A 12,359-nucleotide genomic window follows, 5' to 3' on the forward strand; every position below is an offset into this window, starting at 1 on the left:
GTCCTAGCAGTTGAAGAAACGGAGGTGAAGAGAAGCTAAGGTCTCAGTTTTCACGTGTACCAATTTTGGGTGCCTTAATTTTTGGGTGCCCAACTTGAGACACCAAAATCAGGCTCCTGAACACTGAGGCACACAAAATTAATAGGCATTTGTGAAAATTTTGGCCAACGTGACTTGCCCAGGGTCGCATAGTCATTGTTCAATCAAGGATTCTCAGTCAGACTTCCTGACTTATGTGATAACCAATGGCCCACTTCACCTCCTTGATAAAAAATAACAAATATCCTTAAGCCTTCACTTACCCCTTGAAATAGCCCCAAACATGAATTTTAATACTTGTGCAATGTGTCAGGTTGACAGACCAGGAAACTAGGAAGTCTTCTGTTTCTTAGGAAAACAGGGACTCAGGAGCAATGCACATTTCCTCACCACCCCCACCCCCCAGTCCCCTAAGGGTGAGAGTACATTTCGTTTTAAATGGACCATTCAATTTTTGGAATTTTTCTTGAGTCTCCCAGTGAGAGAGCGCCCATTAATGGTGGTGGGATTCCAGCTGTGGATAGCTGTCCAGTAGGGGACAGACTGAAATCAATAAAATCAATTCAGAGAGGCCATTGAACGGCCTTTATTTTGGTTAGTGTCACCTGTGCAGTGGAAAGGGAAAACAGGCAGATCATAGCCTGGTCATTCCCCTATCCATCTCTTTTTGAGAAGATTTGAGGAATCTTTGCTCTCAGAGTATGCAAGGATTGATATTGTGAGGCAGGGGATGAACAGAGAAGAAATCTTAGCTCAAGACGTCCTAACATCCATCAGTTTGACTTTGGCCCTGTGCATTATTTCACTTGAAAAAATTGTTTAATTCCTTCCTCTCTGGTGCATCAGGTCACACTCCTGCGAAGCTCTGGTTTCATGGATTAGACACAACAAATCCTGCATCTTGGCAGGAGGTTAGACTAGATGACACTTGCGGTCCCTTCTAACCCTATAGATCTCCGATTCTATGAGCGCTCGGTTTAGTTATGAATCCTTTTCTCATATTTTCTCTCTCTCACTCTATTTCCTCTATTGCCTCTTTCCCCGGCAGAATGTCACTCGTGGGACTCCAGGGAATGACTTTAGTGAGGCATGGTATAAATAGGAAATGCGCTGTGCTGGGGTGGATCACAGGATGGCACAGTACATTTATCTTCACATGTGCAAGGATGTACATCTGTAAATTACAAGTGGGAAAGGTCAGATATGTCAGCTATGAAGGCAACAAACAGCTTCACTAGTGAGCACGGGCATGTTCTTCCTTTGCTGCTCCCAATGTGCTTCAGCTTCCTGAGCCACACTGCAGAAAAGACAGAGTTCCCTCCACTGGAGTATTAGGTATACCTGTGAATGAAGCCTTGCCTTATATCTTGGCATTCTCACCTCTTTTATCCTTCTCCCCCACACTCTGGAAGTTGCGCTGGCTTTTCCAGCCACTAAGCTAGTACCGATTGCAAGGGTGGCAGATAACTGTCATTTTATGGAACTGCTCACTATACAAGCCTCTGAAGAGATTTATTATTTATAGGCACATAGATGAAAACATTAAGTACATACATATGGGCATGCATACCCTGGGGGGGGAGGGGCAATTACTGCTAGGCAGTAATTTCAGCCTGAAGTTCCTATGACTTAAATAGCCACTTGAGCTCTGCTCTTGCAGTTTACGATGTCAATAGAACCCCTAAATGAAATTACAGCCTTCTGATACGCAGCAGGGTAGCTTTTCTTTGCTGTGTAATATACGCGGCCAGAAGAAATTGCTGTATATATGGAGCTTCACTAAAGCAGAGTTTATCATAAGAATATTCCCACTAAAATATGATTAGGCTTCTTGTTTGCTGGATAACACATCTAATGACTCAGGGTGCGCTTGATAGCCATGTTTCTGTGAACTCAGACATATGCCCTGAGGTGAACTGGGCAATCCGCTGCTTCAAAGCACCAGGCTATTTCAGTTCCACCATAATTTGCACCTGCTTTGTTTTGTCAGCAGTATAAACCCATGCTAGCTCTGGAACTGATATGTATTATAGGAACTTGAAACATGCACACAGGAAAAAGAAACAATCCCGCAATGGGGGTATCTTATTTGCTGTATTGATAGGCTTTTCTATAACACTAATCACTGTAGTATCTGAGCCTCTCACAGACAGTAAGGAATGAATCCTCACTACACCCCTGTGAAGTCAGGAAGCATTATCTCCAATTTACAGATTGCGAACTGAGGCACAGGATGGAATTAAGTGACTTCCCCAAAGTCACCCAGATTGAGAGGAGCTAGGATTAGAACTCAGATTTCTTGAATTGCATCGTCCTCTTGAATTGAAAGAATAAACACCCCCTACTACAAGAAAAGACCTCCTTTGTGCTTCCTCTCATGCATGTGGCCATTTTTTTATGTCCCACTTGGAGGCATGAGTAGAGGGAAAGTCTACATGTCAAAACTTGGTAGATACAATTTTAGACCTTAATGTGACTAGTAACTTCAAGGGTGCCTCAGTTTTGGGTGCCCAATTTCAGACAACTTAAAGGCCCCTTTAAGTCATCTTCAGTTGGGCACCCAAAATCACTAGTCACTTTTGAAAATCTTGGCCTGTGTTTTGAGAGAAAAATGATTATGCTTAGCCAGCAAAACTCAAAGACTGTAGTGTCCCTGCTCCTGTGGACCGTAGTGTATGTGTGCAGAACTTGAGGAGACCACATTCCCACAGTCCTCCTATGGCAGGTAGGAGAAGACCTCCAGTACTTTGCACACAAAGGGTATGTCTACAACAGAAAAATGGGTCAAAGTTAGGTTGAAGTCTTTTAACTAACTGCAGCCTAACCACGACCTTTTTCCATGTATGGATGCAGTACAATGCCCTTTATCTCAATTTTTAATGTTTTATTTAAAGGTAATGCTGTAGTTTCATATTTTTAATACGGTTACATTACTTATGTAACCTTAATTTAAAGTTAATTTTTTTGTGGTATTTCCTAGTGCTCTGTCCTATTTGGGTTGAACTATATCATTATAATAATTAACTAGTTACAATGAAATCTTGCTGTTTTACTTCAGTAATTTTTTCCTGTCATATTATGTGTATTGTATGAAATCTAGTTTCGCTTTTTGTTTTTGATTTACAAGAAGGAATTTGGTGGTGTTGCCATTACAGTGTGGATTGCTCTGCAAATCTGACAAGAATGGATGTCGAGGCTATCGTTACATTTTCAAAAGAGGCAGGCTGAAGATACAAAACTTAGATCTAGATTTAGGACACCTTCAAAATTCCAAGGTGCTTTAACTGAAGCATTTGATTTGGACCATTAAACAAATGTGGGGCATTTGCAAAATCAGATTCTGGAGCCAGCATGGGGTTAGCTCAGTGGTTTGAGCATTGGCCTGCTAGACTCAGGGCTGTGAGCTCAATCCTTGAGGGGGCCATTTAGGGATCTGGGGCAAAAATCTGTTGGATGACTTAACTGGGCATTGGTCCTGCTTTGAGCAGGGGGTGGGACTAGATGACCTCCTGAGGTCCCTTCCAACCCTGGTATTCTATGATTTTGTGTTTATGATGAGGAATATTAGTTATTTTGAATCTGTGTCTGTGTCATGTTCATGACTGATGTGGAGTTAACAGCTACAGACCAGCAAACATTTAACTCTAAAGCACTGTGAAGATACTGATGATTGCTTTCATTCTGCAACACATATCTATGCAAAAGGAAGTACAGACTAGTGGTTAAAACACAGGTCTAGCAGTCAGCATATCCAGGTTCTATTCCCAGTGCTGCCATACTCTCACTGTTTGCCCTTGTAATCGTACCTTTCTGTACCTCAATTTCACCATGGGTAAAATAGGGAGATTTAATTCATAACTGTTTACAAAGCACTTTGAAATCCTCAACTGGAAGGTGCTATACAACAGTAGTGCTAACTATCATATGCAAATCCCTGCATTTATACAAAAATCCATATATACATTCTATATATAGTTGTGCTGACTGTGAAAGCAGTTGTGATAAAATATTACAGAGCTGACAAAGGAGATTATTTACTATCTGACTTTTCTGTAGTGCATAGGCAATCGCTGAAGGAGATGGTTCAGTAGTCTAAGCAGGAGTTAAAATACTTCCAACTCCTTGAAATCACAGATTTTAATCCCATATATTTCAACCCCCAGGTAGTCCTCTTCCACTAGAATCCTGAGCTGTAGTCTATACAGTTGAAACTGTAGTGAGGAAAATTATGGAAGTTCTCCACAGTACTGTATATAAGTATGAGGAAAGACAACAACATCATTTTCTCTTGTTACTTCCAAGGCTTGCAAAATAAATACATTAATTCAATAATTTAAACTCCAAGAGGTTTAGAACACCACAAATGTTCTTAAAAAACTAAACCAAAGGCTAGTTTAAGCCCTGCTTTCTCATCCGCAGACTGCTGGGGAAAGCTACCAGTGACAGACGTTGCCTTTGATGTCTTCTGCGTACCCAGAGAACAAGAACTACGTGGGCAACAGAAGTTTCAGACAGAAGCACTGAGCTTTGAGCAACTTTCCATTTCAGAAGTATTGACGTCTGTCTGATCTACTCGATCTGGAGGGAGTGAGTACATAAAGGACAAGCTTCAAAGGTCAGATCTTAATCTAAACTCTCCTAAAGTATATGGGTGTCCAGAACAGCCCATTATCCAGACAAAGAACAGCCTTTATGTTTGGATCTGGATCTAAACTTCCTCAAAGTTGGGGGATGTTCTGAGCAGTTGATTTGTTACGGCCCATTAGAGAGCTGGAGGACCAGCAGGCAAGTTTAGATCCTAATCTCGGCCACCTCAAAGTTTGGGACTATTTGGATTTGGGCCCATCCCTAGTAAATTATGACCAGAAAATTATTTTATTTATATGTACAACTTCATTACCGGTAGAACCAGGCAAAATGAGAGCAACCACACCACAAAATTCATCTGGTTGTGGATTTTGTTAAGAGCTGGACACTTAGTTCAGGTTTATAGGAAGGTTCCCTTGATGTCAGTGAACGCTAAGCCCAGTTTTGAGAAATCCTAGGGCCAATTTATGGTATTATATCAAAAACATGAGACGTCACTGTTCTTTTTGGTTCTGATGCAAAGCCAGATGAAACTTAGCATTCCACTTGGAGTTTTCAGGTTCAGTCAAACTTAAAGCTGAAATTGAAACTCTGGAAGGGACTGAGAACCCCACAAGGATCAAAACCACAGAAAATATTTGCAGAAGCAGCCACAGAGTGAAATCACCAAATCTTACTTATTGGTTATAAAGAAATATCCAGTCCAACCCTAAATTAAAATACTTGCTTTCACACTGGGCTCAATGCTGCTTCATCTGAAGTCAATGGCAAAACTTTTAGTAATTTCAGCTGGAGAAGAGTCAGGCCCAAAGTCTTTATAAGTGCTCCACACAGCCTAAGAACCCTGGTAAGAGGTGGCTGACTTTCTCTATGAAGTACACTAATATGCACATATGGGTCAATGGCAATGGCTCGAGGAGTTAAGTCTCCATGGAAGTAGGGGACGCATATGTGTTGATACACCTGCTGAAAGCATCCAGTTCAAAAACAGGGGGGTGGGAGAGGATAGCACTCCACAACTAGTATCCCATGTGAGTTATGCTGGCACCATTAAAGATTTTGTTCTTCTGCCAAGGACAACATGTTTCAGAGAACAGAATAATACCTAAAAATGCAAATATTTTGACTCCTACCCTGTGTTTTTTCCCTATTCCTACTTTATTAACTGTAGAAAATATGCCTTTTCCTTGAAATCAGATAAAATGGGAGATGATAAAGGAGAATCAGAAAAACCCACCCACTGCCCTGCACTGGCAAAACAATCATGAGATTAGGAAAAGTGATATCTATTTAACATGGAGTGGGGAAAGAGACTGGGTGTAGTTTGGGACTAGAAGTGAGAAGCTATGGGTTCTATTCCTTGCTCTGTCACTGGCTCTCCCTTGACCTTGAACAAATCACTTCAGCTTGCTCTGCCTCATTTTCCCTAACTGTAAAATGGGCATAATTCCACCTAAGTCCCTCACAAGGTGTTGTAATACTTAAGTCATTAATGTTTGTAAAGCACTTGGATAGAAATCTCACCAAAGGAATTAGTATTTTCCCCAATGCCTTGATATGCCACTTCCCTATATGGACTCAAGGAAGAGAGGTAGAAAAAACATACAAACAAAAACTCCAAACAAAAAACTAAAAATCACGGACTTGCAGTCTATAAACCAACTAGTTCTTCCTATTCCCAGAGGTGGCCTCCACAAAACGACTTTCTTTTCCTATGCATCCACTGTAGAGTTTCTTTTCTGCTTGGCTGAGCAATCAGGTATTCAGAGCATAATGTAAATGCTCAGAACACAGAGACATGAAAAGTTGCCAGACAGAAACTCCAAGTGAAGGATTAACATTTTTCTCTCCCCCACAAACTCTCCCCCTTACCAGCTCATCCAGTCCTCTTGTCTCCTACAAGCCTTGTTAGCTGTTGCTAAGTCTGACACCCACTGGTGGCAGCAGGAAAGCCTACCAATACAGGCTAAGTCATCCTAAACACAGGATCTATTTGGTCTGTCAATGCCTAGTGAATACAAAGTGCAGTTTCCTCAGCTCTGCAAAAACTGTTTAAAGCTCCATCTTGCAGCGTGATTGTTGTTACTTAAAAAAATAATAATAAAAAAGCTTTGTTTCCTGCTTTGCTTCAAAGGCACCAAGAATAGAATCCTTGACACATCACATTCTGGAACCTCACCACTCACCAAGGCTGTAGTTCTGATCCAAGCAGTGACGAAGGAGAATCACCTCACAGTCTCTCGAGAGTGGTAAGGCTTGGCTGCTAAACTCCCCCTGCCCTGATGGGCTTTTTGAGTTCACTGTGTTCCAGAGCGAGTGCCGAGGCAGAGAAATTAGGGAGGGGAGAGGTGGGAAGGAAAATCACTGGAGCCTCTTAGGATCAAACTTCCACTAACCAAGAGGAAATGTCTTATAAATAAACAACAGCAAGAGAAACACAAAAATCCATCCCATCCTGCCAGAGGAATGTACATTATTGTCTCTCAACGGAAAACTTTACACTACATCAGAAAGCAAGAAAGCAGCCATGTCTCCTGAAGCTACCTCCCTTGAAAAAAAAAAAAAAGCACAACATGAACTTTAAAAAACAAAACAAAACAAAAAAACGTTGTTGGGACGTTCATGCAATTTCCCAGTAGACAAACAAAACTGTCCAAATTCAACAGATGTCACTGTTCCAGGATTTCTTGTGGCAGCCTATTAACGAAGTTTCTTTAGCTCTGATCATCACTGCGCCATTAGCACAGTTTCAGAAGGGAAGTTCAAGGCAAGGGAAAGAAGGAGGAAGGTCAAATAAAATATATAGAGGCATTGATAGGCCATGAGCATTGCAAGGGAGGTACTATTGCTCTCCCTTTCCACCCCTCCCCACCCCCTTGCTCTGAGAAGATTTATGGGCTAGTAAGCTAATGTCATGATTCTCATCCCAAAAGACTGGAATTCATATTTACTTACAGATAGGTTTTATCTTATCATAGGTCACAAGTGAAGTGAGCATGGTGATCTCAATACAGTCCCTAGACTCTTGTCTAAAACCAAAACAACTGCACAGCTTGGCACAATGCAGTGTGAGTCACAATTCTCTGCCCACGAGAGGCCAAAGATTGCAACAGTAGAGGCACTGAAGGCTAGATATCAGAGCTATGTTGGGGGAGGGTCCAGGACTACAAGAGCAGGGTGATGCTACAGGTAGATTGGTAAAGCTGTGTGTGGGCCCAGGGCTAGAATAGAATAGGCTGCTGGTCAGAATGAGGTGCACTGAAAAGTTGGGTGTTGGGCCAGGACAGGAACAGCAGGGGTGCTGCAAGTTAAACGTCAGTTGTGAGTGCGGGGGGGACGGGACACAGGATGGGAAGGGTTGTTGGAATAGCAGTGAGTCCACTGGCAGAACCGTGAGAGTGTGGCCACTACTACAACAGTAGGAGCTCTGTCATTCCAGACTGAGTTTCAGTGGAAGAGTTGCACAACTCACCCATACTGCTTTCCTGAGCACCAATGTGTTCATCAGATACAAATTAAAAATGCATATTTTAATATGGTGCCTCGCTAGTGAAGTGGTGCTCTCTCTTTCTGGGCTCCCTTCCATGATAGGTGCTTTACCAATGCAGACAGATTAGACAGACAGAGGCATGTTTAGATAGGAGGTAAGATAAAAAATAAAAGCTGAGTGAATTGAAGATGAAAGTTATGGATAAATACTGCTCTTTCAGGCTCAGGCCTCTTTGGGAAGTTATTATTGTTAGAGCATTTTGAGGTATATAACTCCAAGCAGGCCATAAAAAGAACAAAACAAGAATTTTAAAAGGCCCCTCCTAAGGCAGAATAGTCAGAGTGACATCAGCAACACATCACATGACGAGGTGTGGGAAACAGAAAACTTACTCTAATGGATCATGCCAGTCTAATTGATCAATTGTAGATCTGACCACCTGGCTGATGCATGGTGATACCAAGCATTATTAATGTGTAATCCGAATCCAAATGCACATCCTCTCCAGCACCATCCACAGTAAATGACCACCCTGAACCCAAGGTAAGTTTATCAACCTGCTAATCTGACTCTCTGGGATAAAAATGGTCATATTTCAGTTTCTTCCCTTACACAGCCAACCTCCTCCGAGCCCCCTTCCTGGTATGTATTTTTTCCTCACTAAAATCGATCTGCAGTTTCAGTACACTCAGATTTTTTTAATTGTGGGTGGTGGTGGAAGTTCAAGCCCACTGTAAAAACACTTGATAGTTTCTGTAGAGCCTTCAAACAAAGGGTGTCAAAATGATTCAAAAACATTAATGTATTAGCCTCCCAAAACCAATGTGAGGTACTGCAGACCAGTATTACTGCCCCATTTTACAGATGGTGAAACTGAGGCACAATGTCAAAGAGTGAGTCAGGAGAAAGCCAAGAATAGAACGCAGAACTCAGCCCACTGCTCTAATCTGCTCCCCAGAACCTATTCTCATCTGTTTGGTCATCTATTGGATTATCCTTGCATTCATTCCTCACTTAATAAGACACTTTCTGCTTGGGTTTTGAGGAGACAGTTCTTATATGAACACTGAGCCAAATTATACCCTCACTTCAGTGAAGCCCCACTGAAGTCAATGAAAAGTCAGAAATAGTAGGTGCTCAGGTAGCATGGTGGTGGGTGTGGTACAAGAACCTGAACGGAAGTTGAGAAAATAATTCCTGACCAAGCCTCGTAAAACATCCAACACTTCCATGCAGAAGATAAGATCTGCAAGCTGGGTTGCAATGATTTGCTGAATTCAAAGAATTTGCATAGATGGAAGTGAGGGCATTACTTGGCCCTCTTGATTAATAAATTAGAGATCGGTAGTAGGCATTAAATTAAGCACATTGGCATTTGGATTATTTAGTATCATGGAGCATTAGGGAAGCCTACAGTATGAACAGGGAAAAGAAGACCGAATTAAACCTTCCATTAAAAAAGCCTACGAGGTTTCTCAAATTTAGGACTAAACAAACAACTTATGAAGCAGACGCATTATGAAGATCATTATCCAAATCTCAGCAAATTCCACTGGTTGCCAGTCAATGCAGATTCTTTCCATTACAGATTTTAGGAGCAACTCTGAATCATGCCATTCTTATTTCACCTCCGTTACCAGCGGCCACAGCCTCAGCATCACAAAATAATAAGAGTCAGGAGGACAATCATTTTCCTCCAATTCTTTATTTTGACATTTCCCATTTGTGCCCTTTTTCAAAGTTTTAATTTGGTAAAGGCACTTTGCAGCCTGTCTTTTAACAGGTCACTAATAACCTGGGATGCAAGAGCTCATATTTCATTTTTTTGCTGCTGCCGCCACTAAATATTTCATTTACCTTCAATGCGGCAGGCCGCTTTGGAAGACTTTATTTTTATTTTTTTTCTTCACTGACTTTGTTTACACACTGGTTCTAGGGATTTGTTCTTCACTATTAGACTCATTTGCTCATACCTAATTAAGCAAAAATAATCAGTTGGCCACAGAAACATCTCCACTGTGTGTACTATATGTTCTAGTGAGGTCTCTTCAGAGATTCCTTCTTGAGACATTTTTCCTGTTTATATATATATATATATACTATCATCACTGAAGCTTTACTGATTCAGCCTGTCTTGCCTGTTATCTCTGGGACTAGAGTCTGGCAGACTGGCACATCAGGCTGTGATTCTACAGGTGCACTCAAAATACACAACTTCCCAGTATTACTGAACTATGTCGTTTAGAAACACAAGAGCAACTCAGGGGCTTATCTGGCTGTCTGATGTATGCTGCAAAATATATAGGTCTCAAGGAGCCTGATACTCTCATGACCCCATATGCAAGGCAAAGGAGATCAAAAAACATTAGAAGTAGGAGGGAGTGTAGGAGAGTGATGCAGATGCAGTTGCATAGTCTCCTCCTCTTCATGCAGTTAGGATTCTGTAGGTCTGGAGGATGCATGCTGGAGACAACACTGGGGATAAGCTGCAGAAATCCACATGGATGTTAATTCAACTCTTATCTCCATTAACCTCTGTTCCACCTCTGTAACCCCAGTGGGGAGGAAAGGTCTTGAGATGACAGAGCACAGGCCACAGGCTGGGCAGCGCTACAGAAAGGCTGACACACAATGGGGCTGCCACTACCTCCCTCAAAGGATTCTTGGGATCCACTGGATTTAGACACTATTTTCCTGGTTTCTCATCAGGTTGAGAACACTTCTCTACAAACTCTACAACGCTTGTGGAACATCCCGGTACCCTTGTCCCCTTTTGTACGTTTCTCCATATGTGAGGGTGTGTGTTGAAAGTTGCAGTGTGCCCAAAATAAACAAAGCTTTGAGAATGTAATGACTTGTTCCCTTTGCAGAGCCTTTCTTCTCAAGATCTCATAGCGCTTTACAAATACCCCAGTCAACCACTGTACGTAGTATTACTTCACTAATTTACCATTTGGCACACACAAATTAAGAGTCACAGACGTAATCAGTAGCAGACCCAAGATCAGAACCCAGGATTCTGGACTGCCCGTACTCATATTCTGCTCTGACCACTAGAGCACATTCCATCAAACAGCACCACTCCCATGGAAGTAATCTATTCTAGCATATTTTCACCTCAGTAACATAATACTCCTTTCACTCATCAAACAACATCTCTGCGTTTGTCACTAAGCTTGGACCTTGTATATGCTGCAGCTCACAAATACTACTAGACTATGACATGTGGATATTGACAATGCTGTTATTTTAGAGAAACAGGGAGCATGTGCTCAGAGCACTGAATTAGGCTCAGGAGACAGGTTCACTTCCACACAGACTCAAAGTCTGATTTCTCTCTCTTTCCTTCACCACCTTACCTGTAATATGGAACTAATAAGATTTTCCTATGACACTGGGGCATTGCAAGGATAAATTAATTAATCTATATGATACTATGGCGATTGAGGCCATATAGATACCTAGATAGATGTTGCGGAACATTAGGGAGACTACTGTAACTCTCTTTTTCCAATTTCTGAATCCCATGAAGCCTGCATTTGCATGGAAAGATGCCTCCAGAAATGTCCATGGTACGTACTAGATCTGTCCCATTCAATCAGGTCAGATTAGATGATGATAATGGTCCCTTTTGGCCTTAAAATGAATGAATTTATGAATGAGGTGTGTGCACTGCTTACTTAACCCACTCTTCAAAATTCTGCTGCATGGACCAGCCTTACACACCTGCCCACATTTACAAATGGTCACATGGAAGTTTAATCTGGTCCACCAGACGGACTGCTTATCTTCTGAGTGAGAGACACATTTGGGATCACAGCACATTATTCCTCTGTGCTCTGCAATGGTTCACCATCCAATTCTGGATTCACAATCAGGTCCTGGTCTCCATCTTTAGAGCCTTTACTGGAATAGGACATGCCTGCCTCACAGACCACTTCTCTCCACTACACTGCAGAGAGAATACTGTGGGAGAATATTCACCTAGGTGCTTTTAAAATCAACTAGGTACCTTTCTACCTCTTTAGGCACCTAAATACATTGGAAATATGGCCCTAAGTGACAACCAAAGTCATACAGGAAAACTGTTGTAGAGCTAGGAACAGAACCCAGATCTCTCAAGTCAGCATCCGAACCCCTCTTATATTTAATTCTTGTAATCTGATGCCTACATATTATGGTTATGGATGCAGCAGTGCTACATTACATTAGATCAGATAAACTGACTTTCCAATAGTTTCCT

General features: G+C 41.8%; 1 protein-coding gene and 1 long non-coding RNA gene across 37 annotated transcripts in view; one reads left to right on the plus strand and one right to left on the minus strand.

The window, feature by feature from the left end:
- The window catches only part of ZBTB20 (zinc finger and BTB domain containing 20), a 646,879-nt gene that overhangs the window by 247,241 nt on the left and 387,279 nt on the right, over positions 1-12,359 (minus strand). The gene's annotated exons all lie outside the window — the stretch shown is intronic.
- LOC120377756 overlaps positions 4,494-12,359 on the plus strand; it is a 34,281-nt gene continuing 26,415 nt past the window's right edge. Inside the window, exons 1-2 of one of the 3 annotated variants that reach the window (XR_005587484.1) lie at positions 4,494-4,654; positions 6,761-6,875. This is a non-coding gene — a long non-coding RNA (uncharacterized LOC120377756). The remainder of the gene's footprint in view (positions 4,655-6,760; positions 6,876-12,359) is intronic. The other 2 variants (XR_005587483.1, XR_005587485.1) reach the window with 2 other exon arrangements.

Source organism: Mauremys reevesii, linkage group 1 (genome assembly GCF_016161935.1).
Source record: "Mauremys reevesii isolate NIE-2019 linkage group 1, ASM1616193v1, whole genome shotgun sequence".
Lineage (NCBI taxonomy): Eukaryota > Metazoa > Chordata > Testudines > Geoemydidae > Mauremys > Mauremys reevesii.